This window comes from Oncorhynchus gorbuscha, linkage group LG14 (genome assembly GCF_021184085.1).
Source record: "Oncorhynchus gorbuscha isolate QuinsamMale2020 ecotype Even-year linkage group LG14, OgorEven_v1.0, whole genome shotgun sequence".
Classification (NCBI taxonomy): domain Eukaryota; kingdom Metazoa; phylum Chordata; class Actinopteri; order Salmoniformes; family Salmonidae; genus Oncorhynchus; species Oncorhynchus gorbuscha.
Genome location: NC_060186.1, coordinates 22,470,374 through 22,489,790, shown reverse-complemented (window position 1 = coordinate 22,489,790; position 19,417 = coordinate 22,470,374).

Here is a 19,417-nt window from a genome sequence, read left to right as displayed (position 1 = left end):
TATTTGATGGAATATATATATATTTTGGTGTATTTTACCCCCTTTTTCTCCCCAATTTTGTGATATCCAATTACGATCTTGTCTGATCACTGCAACTCCCCAACGGGCTTGGGAGAGGCGAAGGTCGACTCATGCGTCCTCTGGAACATGACCTGCCAAACTGCGCTTCTTAACACCCGCCCGCTGAACCCCGGAAGCCAGCTGCACCAATGTGTCGGAGTAAACAACGCTTAACTGACAACCAAAGTCAACCTACTGGCGCCCGGCCCCGCTACAAGGAGTAGCTAGAGCACGATGAGCCAAGTAAAGCGCCCCCGGCTAAACCCTCCCCTAACCTGGTCAAATTGTGCGACTCCCGGTCGCGGCCGGTTCTGACAGCCTGGGATCGAACCCGGGTCTGTAGTGACGCCTCAAGCACTGCGCTGCAGTGCCTTAGACCGCAGCTCCACTCAGGAGGCCCTTGATTTAATATTTTGTTATACAAGGGAATCTCTTCTCTAGCTGCTGTCAAATCAGTATAATATGGTTTCCTTAATGCATTAGCATTTAATTAAATAATATTGATATCACATGTTGGAAAATTAAATATTTACAACTTGTGTGAATCTTTGGATTAAAAAACTATTTGTGTTCTATTCTGTTTATTGGCCTGGCCCCTCCAATGGGCCCCTCATGATTGAATTCCATAGACATCATATATTCATTCATATGTTTGTCATTGGTAAAGGCAGATAGTCATCTGCACCAGTATTTTCCTCAGAGTTGTACTGTACAATTCAGTGGAGGCCAGAAGGGGAGGACCATCCTCCTCAGTGAATTTCATAGAGCATTTATATTGTAAAACATTTTAAAAGTTATCCTTTTTAGATAAAACTATACTAAATATAATCATGTCACCAAAATAACTGATTAAAACACTTTTGCAAAGGTCTACAGTAGCCTCAACAGCACTCTGTAGGGTTGCACTGTTGTGTCGTTGGAGGACAGTTGGCTTCCATCCTCCTGTGATGGACATTTTTATCTTGTGAAAAGACAGCCTTGAAAATGTCCGTCTTGTCTTGGTGTCATAAATAATCCTTGGTTCCTGCCTGTGTTTGGTAAAGATATGGGGTGGGGGGGGACACACGACCTCCTCCTTAGGACGATCTGGCAGAACGCCCAGAGTATGTTCTTTAAGTTAAAGATAGGAGACAGTGCTAGACACATGCTGGAACCAACCCTATGAACTATGCATATTTAATGTCTGTAACCAGTATATAAGGGATAACGGGACTGCATTGAGTTGTTTGGAACCTCTCCAGCGCGCTGATAATAAAGAATGATTCATTGAAGATTGACTTTGAGTGTCCCTGTGTAGAATTTCTACAACTATTTGGCGTCACAAACAGGATGATTGATTCGGCCTGCAGAGCTTTCCAGTTGGGGGTCTGCGAAGAAAACCGGTGAAAACATTTTATGAAGCGTGAAGGGAAATTCCTGTCTGACCAAAAGAGGACGAGGAGCCACCCAGACCAGACCCTTACTCTGAGCTGCCCAGGAGGTGACACGTCATCCACAAACAAACGAGGGACATGGCAACTGATTTCAGAAAGTACATTTAAATGAATTTGTATTAAAAATATTTTTTTATTTATTATAATAATAAAAATGGAGGATACCACTAGTCTTAAGTCAAGTCATAGCACGAATCGAATGTTGATGTGAGTTGTGGATGTGAAAGTTGTGTGTGTGTGTGTGGAGTTACTGAGTGAAAGTGTGTGTTATTCTATATGTATGCGGCAAGACTATAGAGGCCATAACTTATATAAACTATTGATACTGTGGATGCTGTATGGACTATAGAGGAACCATGGCAGTAATACATATGACAGAAGGCTAGAGTGTCCACCACGTCCATGGTCTGGGACTACTAATAATAGCACCTGTTATTATTGTTTTATATGTATAGGGAGTAGCGTTCTACAGGCATTTCTGGGAATTGTCTTTGTGGTCTGGGACCACTGTACCATTGTCTCTGGGAGGCTAGAGAACCGTTGAAGACACATATGGTGCATAGGATGCACATGGAGTGGTGTGGATGTGAATACCTAAGTATAGTTATATAGGGAAAAGTGAATGTAAAGATAGGAACGAAAGATATGTCTATTCCCGAATATACTGTTAAGTAGGACACTAGAGTGAATATTTAAACCCCTAAAAGAATAGAACACTGGTGTAGAGGAGGAGTTTGTGATGTAACACAAGTGTATAATAGGTCCCTAGAGATAAACGCAACATAATATGGAGTGTAAATGGGTTACGAGAGATCTGATGAAGTAACAAATGAACGTACGTAAGCGGTGTAAAGGAATATTCTGAGAAATGTTCAGAGTGGTCCCTTTATGGATCATTTGATAAAGATAAGATAAGGGTAAAGATAAGATGAGGTTAAAGATAAGATAAGGGTACAGATAAGGTTAAAGCATTGTACGGGACTTGCCCCTAACCAATAAAACTACAAACGCTTATGAGATGTCCTCCACCCTGGTAATACATAGGGCTGTGCAATTTAGTCAGCTGGTGATTGGCAAGCAAACAATATGACTACATGTACAGTAATTTACCGTTAATCAACATAAACACATTTAGCATCTCCTGGCTTTCACACACACCCTCCAAGACATTGTAAAATGTCTAATAAATACATTTAATATAGCCTACACAGTCACGATAAATACGGAATTTATTTTAGACAGGTCTAAAGAAGCATGATATGAAGGAAATGTAGACTATTTCAGAATAAAATAATAGCATACTCTGAGTTGTCCTTATTTTAGGTCCTGATGTGGCTATGCCATATGACTGTGTGGCTACACTCGTTTATTTAGCAGACAAGATTTGCTTATAATTCCGTGGCATTATTTTATAGTATGAAGAATACATTTGAACAAAACTGAATAAAATAGAAGCATTGTCTCCAAACGATTTGAGGGAGTGCACCCACGGGGCTATTCTAAGTTGAGCGGTTAACAAAGAAATGGGTGCTCCTATATGGTTAATTTAATATAACTTTAGTTGGGCTATATGTTTTGATTTTGACAATACATTGTAAGGCTGCATGGTGAGATTCTAATGATGACTTGAATAAAGTTGCTTGAAAGGCATGCGCTCTGCTTTGTTTTTTTTTCTGCGCAGGCTGTACACACTCCAATAGTCTCTCATTCACAATTTGACAAGCACTTGATAATGCCTCGAATTTCACGGCTGGCATCCCCTTTGTGACGGTAACCCTAAACAAATCCTCGCCTTTTGCGGCACGGATAGATCTCAAATTAATACAACCACTTGCATCAAAACACCTTACGCAATGTGGTTGACGCAACAGATCACAACGTTTAGTTTAAAATGTTGATAAACTATTAGGCTATTTCTTCACATTATAAGCGCAGCAATGTGCACATTGTAGTAGGCTGTAATCGCAAATGTTCCATTAGCGGATTATCAAAAGTAACCGATTATCAAGTGACCGCAAATGCAATTGTGCATGTAATGTTTTTATTATAAAGGTGCATTTTTATGGTGAAAATTATCTTCCCCAAACTTGAAACTCACGCGCTGCTTATAAATGTCAGTTAGGCTCTACACGCTTGTAATGCAGATTAATGTTCTTACTTTTAAGAAGTTATTTGGCCACTGTGATACAAACCTTAATAAAACATATAGGACTATGGGCTAGGCTACATGAGGTGTGCAATTATGATTCGAAAAAGTCCCCAAAAAATGCATTGCTTCTTATGCTGGGCATTATTCACAAGTGATAATAAACTCAGCATAAAAAGAAACGTCCCTTTTTCAGGACCCTGTCTTTCAAACATAATTCTTAAAAATCCAAATAATTTTACAGATCTTAATTGTAAAGGATTTAAACACTGATTCCCATGCTTGTTCAATGAACCATAAACAATTGATGAACATGCACCTGTGGAATGGTTGTTAAGACACTAACAACTTACAGATGGTTGGCAATTAAGGTCACAGTTATGAAAACTTAGGACACTAAAGAGGCCTTTCTACTGACTCTGAAAAACACCAAAAGAAGATGCATTGGGTCCATGCTTATCTGTGTGAATGTGCCTTAGGCATGCTGCAAGGAGACATGAGGACTGCAGATGTGGCCAGGGCAATAAATTGCAATGTCCGTACTGTGAGATGCCTAAGACAGCGCTACAAGGAGACAGGACGGACAGCTGATCATCCTCGTAGTGGCAGACCACGTATAACAACACCTGCACAGGATCGGTACATCTGAACATCACACCTACGGGACAGGTACAGAATGGCAACAACAACTGCCCGCGTTACACCAGGAATGCACAATCCCTCCATCAGTGCTCAGACTGTCCGCAATAGGCTGAGAGAGGGCTTGTAGGCCTGTTGTAAAGCAGGTCCTCACCAGCAACAACGTCACCGGCAACAACGTCGCCTATGGGCACAAACCCACCATGGCTGGACCAGACAGGACTGGCAAAAAAGTGCTCTTCACTGACGAGTCACGGTTATGTCTCACCAGGGGTGATGGTCGGATTTGCGTTTATCGTCTAAGGGAAGAGCGTTACACTGAGGCCTATTTACACATGGCGCCGATAGAGATGGTCGCCTCGTTTCGCGTTCTTAGGAAACTATGCAGTATTGCGTTTTTTATGTATTATTTCTTACACTGTTACCCCAGGAAATCTTAAGCTGGGAAGAACTATTGGATATAAGAGCCACGTCAACTGACCAACATTACGACCAGGAATACGACTTTCCCGAAGCGGATCCATTCTTTGAACCACCACCCAGGACAATGGATTGGATCCCAGTAGGCAACCCAAAACAACGGCGCCGCAGAAGGGGCAGACAGAGTGGTCTTCTGGTCAGGTTCCATAGATCCCTCACCACTCCCAATGTCCAGTCTCTTGACAACAAGGTAGATGAAATTCGAGCAAGGGTTGCCTTCCAGAGAGACATCAGAGATGGTAACATTCTCTGTTTCACGGAAACATGGCTCACTTGGGATATGTTATCAGAGTCGGTACAGCCACCCGGTTTCTTCACGCACTGGGCCGACTGAAAGAAATATCTCTCTTGAAAGAAGAGCATCTGCTAAATGACTTAAATGTAAATGTAAATGTAAGAAGGGTGGGGGGGTATGCCTTATGATTAACGAGACGTGGTGTAATCATAACATCATACAGGAACTCAAGTCCTTTTGTTCACCTGACCTAGAATTCCTTACAATCAAATTTCAACTGCATTATCTACCAAGCGAATTCTCTTTGATTATAATCACAGCCGTGTATATTCTCCCGCAACCAGACACCTCGACGAATCTGAAAGAACTTCATTGGACTCTATGTAAACTGGAAACCACATATTCTAAGGATGCATTTATTGTAGCTTTGGATTTTAACAAAGCTAATCTGAAAACAAGGCCTAAATTTTATCAGCATATCAAATGCGCAACCCGGGCTGGCAGCATTCTGGATCATTGCTACTCTAAACATCCGTGACGCACACAAAGCAATCCCTCGCCCTCCTTTCGGAAAATCTGACCACGACTCAATTGTGTTGCTCCCAGCCTATAGACAGAAACTAAAACAGGAAACGCCCGTGCTCAGGTCTGTTTAACGCTGGTCCGACCAATCGAATTCCACATTTCAAGATTGCTTCGATCACGTAGACTGGGATATGATCCGGATAGCCTCAGACAACAACATTGATGTATACGCTGATTCAAAGAGCGAGTTTATTAGCAAGTGCATCAGTGATGTTGTACCCATGTTGACTATTAAAACCTTCCCCAACCAGAAACTGTGGATTGATGGCAGCATCGATCTCGACCCTGCCCTTGGTCTTGACCCCGCCCTGTGAAACTGGGTCATGGACTTTTTGACGGGCCGCCCCCAGGTGGTGAGGGTAGGAAACATCATCTCCACCCCGCTGATCCTCAACACTGGGGCCCCACAAGGGTGCGTTCTCAGCCCTCTCCTGTACTCCCTGTTCACCCATGATTGCGTGGCCATGCACGCCTCCAACTCAATCATCAAGTTTGCAGACGACACTACAGTGGTAGGTTTTCATTACCAACAACGATGAGACGGCCTACAGGGAGGAGGTGAGGGCCCTCGAAGTGTGGTGTCAGGAAAATAAACTCACACTCAACGTCATCAAAACAAAGGAGATGATCGTGGACTTTAGGAAACAGCAGAGGGAGCAACCCCCCCTATCCACATCAACGGGACAGTAGTGGAGAAGGTGGAAAGTTTTAAGTTCCTTGGCGTACACATCACGGAAAAACTGAAATGGTCCACCCACACAGACAGCGTGGTGAAGAAGGCGCCTTTTCAACTTCAGGCGGCTGAAGAAATTTGGCTTGTCACCAAAAACACTCACAAACTTTTACAGATGCACAATCAAGAGCATCCTGTCGGGCTGTATCACCGCCTGCTACGACAACTGCTCTGCCCACAACCGTAAGGCTCTCCAGAGGGTAGTGAGGTCTGCACAGCACATCACAGGGGCAAACTTACCTGCCCTCCAGGAAACCTACACCACCTGAAAGACTGAAAAACATCTTCTATCTCAAGGCCATCAGACTGTTTTTTAAATTTATTTTACCTTTATTTTACTAGGCGAGTCAATTAAGAACAAATTCTTATTTTCAATGACGGTCTAGGAACAGTGGGTTAACTGCCTGTTCAGGGGCAGAACAACAGATTTTGTACCTTGTCATCTCAGGGATTTGAACTTGCAACCTTTCAGTTACTAGTCCAATGCTCTAACCCCTAGGCTACCCTGCCTTTTAACAGCCATCACAGCCATCACAGCCATAAAAAATTGGATGTAATAAATGTATCACTAGTCACTTTAAACAATGACACTTTATATAATGCTTACATACCCTACATTACTCGTCTCATATGTATATACTGTATTCTATACCATCTACTGCCTCTTGCCTATGCCGCACAGCCATCTCTCATCCATATATTTATATGTACATATTCTTATTAATTCCTTGTGTGTATAAGGTAGTTGTTTTGAAATTGTTAGATTACTTGTTAGATATTACTGCACGGTCGGAACTAGAAGCACAAGCATTTCACTACACTCGCATTAACATCTGCTAGCCATGTGTATGTGACTAATAAAATTTGATTTGATTGATTTGATTTGACATGTTAAATTTTTTTTAAACGCAGTTGACAGTGAGAGGACGTTTCTTTTTTTGCTGAGTTTATATAATTCACAATTGATTGGCTAATATGGTCACCCATCAGACTTTTCTTGATTTAATCTTATCTTTATATATATACTAAATAATCGGTGTGTATTAGGAGTAGTGATTGAGAATGGGTTTTTTTTCAACTGGAAAGAGTAGAAGGGTTTTTAGTTGAAGGAAACAGATATGGAGACTAGTGAAGGTAACAAAGAGAATGGTAATATCAGATATGCAATGTCTTAGTAAATTGAAGAAGTAAGTCTTTCAATATGCTGTTACATTGCGAACAGAGGGATTGAGCATTGGGACTGATATTAAATTAGAGGCCACCATCTGGTGTTTGGGTTAGAGATACGTTTGCTGTGGAACAATAGATAGCCACCAGTACTCACTGAACAAAAAACTGTCTGTAAGGGACACAGTGGGGAAATTTGGGACAGAGGTATGAATAATTGAAATGATACATTTTTGACAGGTTCTAATTTTGATGAGTCAATTCTATAGTTTGGGTAGCACCAGTGATTTAAGTAAGAAGGTAGTGTCATCCAAAACAACAATCTGTTTCCATTACGTGGAACTGTGTCCAGAATAAGAAGATCCAAGTAAATGTTTTTAGTACCAAATATTGAGCTGATAAGCCAGCACCAACTATTTGAAGGTCCTAGCAGATTTGGTAAACAATAGGTTTCATATTTTAACTAGTTGATGTCCCAGGGACAGTTTGTACTGAACTGTATGTCAATGCAAAATGACAATGATTACAAGAGAGGGGTTCTTTGACTTTGGAAGGTGCCTGTTCCTGCCCAAGATACAGTAAACTCGATAAAGATTAAATCTTTTTTTATGACTGATTAAGATGTTTATTTTATTTCTTTCTTTTTTTGCCAATGGATCTTTGTCTTTCCCTTTGAGGGGCTTCTTGAAGGTTTCTTGAAGGTGCCTTAGGAGAGACGCTATTGAGACTGTGTACTGTGCAGTGTAAAGGTGCCCGCATCCAGCTGTTGAGGGAGCTCCCAAATTAAGTAAGGCCTGGCCATTCTGTTTATTGCTACCCTACAATTTTTACCACACACACGCCAGCACCCACACACAACCCACCTTGATAAGAAATGTGCTGAAAAACCCAGCCTTTTCTCTCATGCCTTTTCTCTCAGGAGTGCGACATGAGTCCAATGTGGAGAGAGCATGGACGAGATCCCGTCCAACTTCTCTCATGTATGGTAGGAAAATGGACAAAGACATAATGGACTGTAAAGGACAGTGGCGACTCAGGTGAGAGACATTATCAAGGGCCATCCACTTTGAACATGTGCCATTGGGAGGACAAACTGAAACAGCAGAATAATGAGTGCCGGGAGGTAGGGGGGTGGGTGGTCAACGTGCCCATAATTAATTTAGGTTTATCCAAAATGGTTTATATGGGGTTTCAGGTTGATTGTGGAGGTCTGCACATTGCAAAATGTATAGTACTTTAGACTAGAAATGGACTGAGATACCAATCTGTCTTATACATGAAATTGTGTAATGAAGCATATGTGGAAATGTATGAAGGGAATGTCTTAAGCCATGATTTTGCAAGTTGGATTGTACAACCAAGAATGAAGGGTTAAGTCTCCATTTTTTGCGTTTATTTTTTTCATTTACTCATTTGATTGTAGATTTTAGCTTTATGATGATTATAAATTAAATTAGATTCACTCCCATTAATAGAAGTATAATCTTTATTATGATTTATTATAATGACATATTTTGATATAGAAGCTAAAATCTAAATGCTTCAAATCAAATTCAACTTTGTCACATGCACTGAATACAACTGTCACGCCCTGACCTTAGAGAGCTTTTTATGTCTGTATTTTGGTTTGGTCAGGGTGTGATTTGGGTGGGCATTCTATGTTACTTTTTCTATGTTTTGGTATTTCTTTTTTTTGGCCGGGTATGGTTCTCAATCAGGGACAGCTGTCTATCGTTGTCTCTGATTGGGAACCATACTTAGCTAGCTTTTTCCCATAGGGTTTTTGTGGGTAGTTATTTTCTGTTTAGTGTTTTCTGCACCTGGCAGGACTGTTTTGGTTTCGTTTATTCTCTTTGTTATTTTGTTATAGTGTTCAGTTTAAATAAAAAACATGAACACTTACCACGCTGCGCTTTGGTCTGATTATTCCTCATCCGACGACACCCGTTACAACAACAACTGTAACCTCCGTCGTCGGTGGAAGGAAGAGTGGACCAAAGCGCAGCATAGAAAGTGTTCATGATATTTATTTTCCATAAACACTCAAACAAAAACAAAAGCAAACACTTTCGTCAGGCACAGACACTAAACAGAAAATAACACCCCACAAAACCCAAACGGAAAATGACAACTTATATATGATCCCCAATCAGAGACAATGATAGACAGCTGCCTCTGATTGGGAACCACACTTGGCAAAAACAACAAAGAAATAGAAAACATAGATTTCCCCACTGGAGTCACACCCTGACCTAACCAAACATAGAGAATAAATAAGGATCTCTAAGGTCAGGGCGTGACAACAACTGTAGACTTTACAGTGAAATGCTTACTTACAAGCCCTTAACCAACATTGCAGTTCAAGAAGAGTTAAGAAAATATTTACCAAGTAGACTAAAATAAAAAGTAATAATAGAAAGTAACACAATAACATTAACGAGGCTATATTCAGGGGGCACCGTTACCGAGTCTGTGCAGGGGTACAAGTTAGTTGAGGTAATTTGTACATGTAGGTGAGGGGGAAGTGACTATGCATAGATAAGAAGCTGTTGAGGAGCCTTTTGGTCCTAGACTTGACTCTCTGGTACCGCTTGCCGTGCGGTAACAGAGAAAACAGTCTATAACTTGGGTGACTGGAGCCTCTGTCAATTTTATGGGCTTTCCTCTGACAGCGCCTATTATATAGGTCCTGTATGGCAGGATGCTTGGCCCCAGTGATGTACTGGGCCGTTCGCACTACCCTCTGTAGCACCTTACGGTCAGATGCTGAGCAGTTGCCATCCCAGCCGGTGATGCAACCGGTTAGGATGCTCTCGATGGTGCAGCTGTAGAACTTTTTGAAGATCTGGGGACCCATGCCAAATCTTCAGTCTCCTGAGGGGGAAAAGGTTTTGTCGTGCCCTCTTCACGACTGTCTTGGTATGTTTGGGCCATGATAGTTTGTCGTTGATGTGGACACCAAGGAACTTGAAACTCTCGACCCGCTCCACTACAGCCCCATTGATGTTAATGGGGGCCTGTTCGGCCCGCCTTTTCCTGTCATCCACGATCAGCTCCGTTGTCTTGCTCACATTAAGGGAGAGGTTGTTGTCCTGGCACCAGACTGCCAGTTCTCTGACCTCCTCCCTATAGGCCATCTCATCGTTTTCTGTGATCAGGCCTACCACTGTTGTGTTGTCAGCAAACTTAATGATGGTGTTGGAGTCGTGTTTGACCATGCAGTCATGGGTGAACAGGGAATACAGGAGGGGACAAAGTACACACACCTGAGGTGCCCCAGTGTTAAGGATCAGTGTGGCAGATGTGTTGTTGCCTACCTTTACCACCTGGGGGAGCTCTTTAGGAAGTCCAGGATCCAGTTGCAGAGGGAGGTGTTAAGTCCCAGAGTCCTTAGCTTAGTGATGAGCTTTGTGGGCTCTATGGTGTTGAACGCTGAGCTGTAGTCAATGAAGAGCATTCTCACATAGGTGTTCCTTTTGGCCAGGTGAGAAAGGGCAGTGTGGAGTGTGATTGAGATTGCGTCATCTGTGGATCTGTTTTGGCAGTATGCGAATTGGAGTGGGTCTAGTGCAGAGTGACTATGGTGGTCTGCTTGAAACATGTAGGTATTAGACTTGATCAGGGAGAGGTTGAAAATGTCAGGGAAGGCACTTGACAGTTGGTCCGCGCATGCTTTGACTACACGTCTTGGTAATCCATCTTGCCCAGCGGCTTTGTGAATGTTGACCTGTTTAAAGGTTTTATTCACATCGGCTACTGAGAGAGTTATCACACAGTCATCCAGAACAGTTGGTACCCTCATGCATGCTTCAGTGTTGCTTGCCTCGAAGCGAACATAAAAGGCATTTAGCTCGTCTGGTAGGCTCGCGTCACTAGGCAGCTCGCGTCGGGGTTTCCCTTTGTAGTCCGTAATAGTTTTCAAGCCCTGGCACATCCGACAAGCGTCGGAGCCGGTGTAGTAGGATTCAATCTTAATTCTGTATTGATGCTTTGCTTGTTTGATGGTTCATCTGAGGGCATAGCAGGATTTCTTATAAGCGTCTGGATTAGTCTCCCGCTCCTTGAAAGCATCAGCTCTAGCCTTTAGCTCCATGTGGAGGTTGCCTGTAATCCATGGCTTCTGGTTGGGAAATGTACGTACAGTCAGCCACTGTGGGGACGACGTCGTCAGTGCACATATTAATGAAGCCAATGACTGAGGTGGTGTACTCCTCCATGGCAATGGATGAATCGCGCAACATATTCCAGTCTGTGCTAGCAAAACAGTCCTGTAGTGTAGCATCTGCGTCATCTGACCACTTCCGTATTGAGCAAGTCACTGGTACTTCCTGCTTTAGTTTTAGCTTGTAAGCAGGAATCAGGAGGATAGAATTATGGTCAGATTTGCCAAATGGAGGGCGGGGGAGAGCTTTGTATGCATCTCTGTGTGTGGAGTAAAGGTGGTCTAGGATTTTCTCTTCTCTGGTTGCATATGTGACATGCTGGTAAAAAATTTGGTAAAACTGATTTAAGTTTGTCTGCATTTAAAGTCCCTGGCCACTAGGAGCGCCGCTTCTGGGTGATTATTTTCTTCTTTGCTTATGGCCTTATATACTTGGTTGAGAGTTGTCGTCTTAGTGCCAGCTTTGTTCTGTGGTGGTAAGTAGACGGCTACGAATAATACAGATGAGAACTCTCTTGGTAGATAGTGTGGTCTACAGCTTATCATAAGATACTTTACCTCAGGCGAGCAATACCTCAAAACGTATTTAATATTAGACATTGCACACCAGCTGTTATTGACATATAGACACACACCCCACCCCTCGTCTTACCAGAGGTAGCATCTCTGTTTTGCCTGTGCATGGAAAATCCTGCTAGCTCCATTTTGTCCGTATCGTCATTCAGCCACGTCTCGGTGAAACATACGATGGTACAGTTTTTGATGTCCCGTTGGTAGGATAATCTTAATCGTAGGCCATCAATTGCACATTAGCAAGAAGAAAAGATGGCAGTGGGAGTTTACACGCTCGCCTACGGATTCTCAGAAGGCTGCCCGATCTGAGGCCCCTTTTCCTGCATATTTTTTCACGCAAAAGGCGGGGATCTGGGCCTGTTCCATTGAAAGCGTGATATCCTTACAGTTTCTTGCAGTCCACGTTGAGTAATTGCTGTTCTGATGTCCAGAAGTTACTTTTGGTTATAAGAGACGGTAGCATCAACATTATGTACACAATAAGTTCAAAAATAAGTTACACAAAACGCAAAAAAAAAATCGCACAAAATTGCACAATTGGTTGGTTTGAATGTAAAACGTCAGCCATGTTCATCAGCGCCATCTTTATTAAAATTATAGATATAAGAGGATGGAATGTGATGGACATTTTTATCTTGTGAAAAGATAGCCTTGAAAATGTTAATCTTGTGTTAGTGTCATAAATAATCCTTGGTTCCTGCCTGTGCTTGGTAAAGATATGATGTACTTGATGCATTGAGTTGTTTGGAACTTCTCCAGCGCGCTGATAATAAAGATTGATTGACTTTGAGTGTCCCTGTGCAGAATTTCCACAACACTCCTCTGGGTACATCGACTTGAATACAAAACCTAGGAGGGTCATGGTTCTCACCCCCTTCTATAGACTTACACAGTAATTATGACAAATTCCAGGGGACCCTCTCCAGCCTACCAGAGCTTTTGCAGCATGAACCGACATGTTGTCCACCCAATCAACGGATCAGATAATTAATCTAGTACTGGAAGCATAAGCTACAGCTAGCTAGCTATTTTAGCTTACTGAAACATCCTGATCAAACAGACAGATGCTATGTTAGCTAGCTGGATATGACTTTCCAACACAACACTTAAACTCTTAAACTCACAACAAGTCAAGCTAAGCTTTTGGTATTATTAATTATTGCCACCGGGGACCACCGGTGTAACTGCTTACTGATTGTACACTTACATTACTGCATAATTGTAGTATGTTTACTGACGAGTTAGTTATATTAGCTATGCTGACTATGATATTACTTTAGCTAATATGGTGACAACTATGTAGGCTGTGTTTAGTGGTTTGGTTTGGAAAGTTTTTTTCTCCTGGTCACATACAGCTGATGTGTTGTGCATTGAAGTCCACAAGCGAAGGGAAGAGGTGAGAGGAGGAGAGCGCATAGATGCGAGAAGGAATACAACGTGGCTGCTATGAAAGTGAACTGTGTTTACAGGTGATCAGGGGTGTATTCATTCTGCCGATTCTGTTGATAACATTTCTTAAACGGAACAAAACAGGCATAAACATACCTGACCTGTGTGAACATACAGTTTAAGTTGGAAGTTTACATACACTTAGGTTGGAGTCATTAAAACTCGTTTATTAATGTCACGAACCGGCTCAAAGCCCGTAACAAAGGGAGACAACGTGGAGATAAGGAGTATCAAAATATATATTTATTAACTAAAGCAACTAAGGAAAATATACAATGGTGTGTGTGTAATCAGTAGTGTACGTGAGTGTTTTGCATGCATGAATGTGATAATGCAGGGTGATGAAAGGTGCCAAAGCAAACAAACAAAAGGCCACCAAGAACCACAACAGAATCTACAAAGGGTGTCTGCATGGAGAGAGAGTCTCCTCCATGAATGTGGAAGAGGTCTATTTATCCTGGGAGACACCTGGCCCAGGTGTTTCCCATGTAGCTGACGACCCTCTCAACTCCGCCCACCGGCATCCTAATAAGGAAACAAGAACAAAGACAGAATACGGCAGACAGAGTGGGAGGGTCGTCACATTCCCCCCCATAAAACCGGGGACCAACAAGGACCCCGGAACAACATACCAGCCTCCCCGTCCCAAATTGACACAGGCCTCCCAAATTGCAGGTCCCAAATTGACACAGGCCTCCCCACAGGCCTCCCAAATTGACACAGGCCTCCCAAATTGACACAGGCCTCCCAAATTGACACAGGCCTCCCAAATTGACACAGGCCTCCCAAATTGACACAGGCCTCCCAAATTGACACAGGCCTCCCAAATTGACACAGGCCTCCCAAATTGACACAGGCCTCCCAAATTGACACAGGCCTCCCAAATTGACACAGGCCTCCCGCTTCCCAAATTGGTGAGGGGTTATGTGTTCACACCTCCACCTGCCCCATCCAACCTCCTCCTCCCCAGACCTCAGCAACCTTTGCGCATAGGAAGCAATATTTAAGAGGAAAGAACACAAGACCAGGAGGGAACAGACAGGAAAGATAGAACATGACAACCCGAAACAATGGTCAGTCACGTAAACATTCAGGAACATGGCACAAAAGACCAACAGCTACAAACTCCAACGAAAAGAACATCAGGGTCCTTCTTAATTTTTACAACTCCCAACGATTCATAGTCACTTCCAACGATTCATAGTCACTTCCAACGAAACAGAATTTCACTCATTTCAATCATTTAAGCTTGTAGTGTTCAGCGATCTTCAACAGCTGTTCTTAAGTACATAATTCTAACAGGTCCTCTGATGGAAAGCGAATGAACTTGTATACATGAGACACCATAGTCATAAGTAAGTAATCTTGCTCAACCCCTCTGCTGAGCACATCAGACTACAACCAGAAAATGACAATCACCCTGAGCACCACAGAAGAGAGATGAGATACGGAGCTTCCCCAAAACCTACAATAACTCAACCCTAGTCTTCGTGCAGATTTGCGGTGGGTATTTACGCACTGTAACCCGCTGGCAAGGAAATAGAACTCCCCAGCATGCTGGCAAATTCCACCAAGCCACGGACGTGCCCCCGAGACAACTGCTCAGTCCACAGACACCACACAAAAATAACAAACATTTAACCATGCCCAACATGTCCAAAATTGAAACACGTCGCTAAGCCTATCAGGGGAAAAAGGCTATAGCTCCGGGTAGCAAGTTCCACTATCCTACACAAATCTCCTACCGAGGTACACAGCCGATTTACTCACCTCCTCAGACTGACTTCCCAACAGAAAGTAGAACAAGAGTTTCCAGGCTAGGCAAGGCCTGGAAACTAACCATTATACTCTCTCCAACGCAGCACACAAACCAAACAATAAAGGCAACCAATACTGGGCCGATCACACTCAAACACCATATTCAAACCAAACACGTACCTCCACGGTCTCCCAAACCAATAGTTCAAAGATCCCGGATGAGCCCCCACTTGTCACGAACCGGCTCAAAGCCCGTAACAAAGGGAGACAACGTGGAGATAAGGAGTATCAAAATATATATTTATTAACTAAAGCAACTAAGGAAAATATACAATGGTGTGTGTAATCAGTAGTGTACGTGAGTGTTTTGCATGCATGAATGTGATAATGCAGGGTGATGAAAGGTGCCAAAGCAAACAAACAAACAAAAGGCCACCAAGAACCACAACAGAATCTACAAAGGGTGTCTGCATGGAGAGAGAGTCTCCTCCATGAATGTGGAAGAGGTCTATTTATCCTGGGAGACACCTGGCCCAGGTGTTTCCCATGTAGCTGACGACCCTCTCAACTCCGCCCACCGGTATCCTAATAAGGAAACAAGAACAAAGACAGAATACGGCAGACAGAGTGGGAGGGTCGTCACAATTAACCACACCTCAAATGTCTTGTTAACAAACTAAAGTTTTGGCAAGTTGGTTAGGACATCTACTTTGTGCATGACACAAGTTATTTTTCCAACAATTGTTTACAGACAGATTAATTAACTTATAACTCAATGTATAACAATTCCAGTGGGTCAAAAGTTTACATACATTAAGTTGACTGTGCCTTTAAACTGCTTGGAAAATTCCAGAAAATTATGTCATGGCTTTTGAAGCTTCTGATAGGCTAATTGATATCATTTGAGTCAATTTGAGGTGTACCTGTGGCTGTATTTCAAGGCCTACCTTCAAACCCAGTGTCTCTTTGCTTGACATCATGGGAAAATCAAAAGGAATCAGCCAAGACCACATAAAAATAATTGTAGACCTCCACAAGTCTGGTTCATCCTTGGGAGCAATTTCCAAACGCCTGAAGGTACCATGTTCATCTGTGCAAACATTAGTATGCAGGTATTAACACCATGGGACCACGCAGCCATCATACTGCTCAGGAAGGAGATGTGTTCTGTCTCCTAGAGATGAACTTACTTTGACATGAAAAGTGCAAATCAATCCCAGAATAACAGCAAAGTGAAGATGCTGGAGGAAACAGTGAGAAAAGTATCTATAACCACAGTTAAACAAGTCCTATATCGACATAACCTGAAAGGCCGCTCAGCAAGGAAGAAGCCACTGCTCCAAAACCTCCATAAAAAAAGGATGACTACGGTTTGCAACTGCACATGGGGACAAAGATCGTACTTTTTGGAGAAATGTCCTCTGGTCTGATGAAACAAAAATAGAACTGTTTGGCCATAATGACCGTTGTTATGTTTGGAGGAAAATGGGGGATGCTTGCAAAGCTGAAGAACACCATCCCAACCGTGAAGCATGGGGGTGGCAGCATCATATTGTGGGGGTGCTTTTCTGGAGAAGTGACTGGTGCACTTCACAAAATAGATGGTAACATGAAGATGGAAAATTATATGGATATATTGAAGCACCGTCTCAAGGCATCAGTTAGGAAGTTAAAGCTTGCGTCTCTGCTCTCATCCTTCTAGATCTATCGGCTGCCTTCGACACTGTGAACCATCAGATCCTCCTCTCCACCCTCTCCGAGTTGGGCATCTCCGGCGCGGCCCACGCTTGGATTGCGTCCTACCTGACAGGTCGCTCCTACCAGGTGGCGTGGCGAGAATCTGTCTCCTCACCACGCGCTCTCACCACTGGTGTCCCCCAGGGCTCTGTTCTAGGCCCTCTCCTATTCTCGCTATACACCAAGTCACTTGGCTCTGTCATTACCTCACATGGTCTCTCCTATCATTGCTATGCAGACGACACACAATTAATCTTCTCCTTTCCCCCTTCTGATGACCAGGTGGAGAATCGCATCTCTGCTTGTCTGGCAGACATATCAGTGTGGATGACGGATCACCACCTCAAGCTGAACCTCGGCAAGACGGAGCTGCTCTTCCTCCCGGGGAAGGACTGCCCGTTCCATGATCTCGCCATCACGGTTGACAACCATCCTCCTCCCAAAGCGCTAAGAACCTTGGCGTGATCCTGGACAACACCCTGTCGTTCTCAACCAACATCAAGGCGGTGGCCCGTTCCTGTAGGTTCATGCTCTACAACATCCGCAGAGTACGACCCTGCCTCACACAGGAAGCGGCGCAGGTCCTAATCCAGGCACTTGTCATCTCCCGTCTGGATTACTGCAACTCGCTGTTGGCTGGGCTCCCTGCCTGTGCCATTAAACCCCTTCAACTCATCCAGAACGCCGCAGCCCGTCTGGTGTTCAACCTTCCCAAGTTCTCTCACGTCACCCCGCTCCTCCGTTCTCTCCACTGGCTTCCAGTTGAAGCTCGCATCCGCTACAAGACCATGGTGCTTGCCTACGGAGCTGTGAGGGGAACGGCACCTCAGTACCTCCAGGCTCTGATCAGGCCCTACACCCAAACAAGGGCACTGCGTTCATCCACCTCTGGCCTGCTCGCCTCCCTACCACTGAGGAAGTACAGCTCCCGCTCAGCCCAGTCAAAACTGTTCGCTGCTCTGGCCCCCCCAATGGTGGAACAAACTCCCTCACGACGCCAGGACAGCGGAGTCAATCACCACCTTCCGGAGACACCTGAAACCCCACCTCTTTAAGGAATACCTAGGATAGGATAAGTAATCCCTCTCAACCCCCCCCCCTCCTTTAAGATTTAGATGCACTATTGTAAAGTGACTGTTCCACTGGATGTCATAAGGTGAATGCACCAATTTGTAAGTCGCTCTGGATAAGAGCGTCTGCTAAATGACTTAAATGTAAATGTAATGTCTTCCAAATGGACAATGACCCCAAGCATACTTCCAAAGTTGTGGCAAAATGGCATAAGGACAACAAAGTCAAGGCATTGGAGTGGCCATCACAAAGCCCTGACCTTAATCCTATAGAAAATGTGTGGGCAGAAGTGAAAAAGCATGTGCGAGCAATGAGGCCTACAAACCTGACTCATTACACCAGCTCTGTCAGGAGGAATGGGCCAAGATTCTCCCAACTTATTGTGGGAAGCTTGTGGATGGCTACCCAAAATGTTTGACCCAAGTTAAACAATATAAAGGCAATGCTACCAAATACTAATTGAGTGTATGTCCTTCTGTAGCTCAGTTGGTAGAGCATGGCGCTTGTAACGCCAGGGTAGTGGGTTCGATCCCGGGACCACCCATACGTAGAATGTATGCACACATGACTGTAAGTCCTTTGGATAAAAGCGTCTGCTAAATGGCATATATTATGTAAACTTCTGACCCACTGGGAATGTGATGAAAGAAATCAAATCTGAACTAAATAATTTTCTCTGACATTTCACATTCTTAAAATAAAGTGGTGATCCTAACTGAACTAAAACATGGATTAAATGTCAGAAATGGTGAAAAACTGAGTTTAAATGTAGTTGGCTAAGGTGTATGTAAACTTCCGACTTCAACTGTACATTGTACACTTTCATTCATAGGCTAGGTTGCAGCAACCTCATGATGGGTATAGGGAAAATGTGAGTAAAATGTGAGTATCATGTAGTAGCCTAAACCTATCGATTTTAAATTGAACTGGGTGAATGGAATGTGAATGAGAGTCATCCAATATGTTGTAATATATATATATATATATATATATATATATATATATATATATATTTTTTTTACATTTTTAAAAATGTATTTTACCTTTATTTAACAAGGCAAGTCAGTTAAAGAACAAATTCGTATTTACAATGACGGCCTTGATTTGCTTTCAGGCCATATGACTAGAGTAGCAGAAACTTGCAACAAGAGAGCGAAGATTTTTCCAAACAGAGACCGAAGGTTCAACA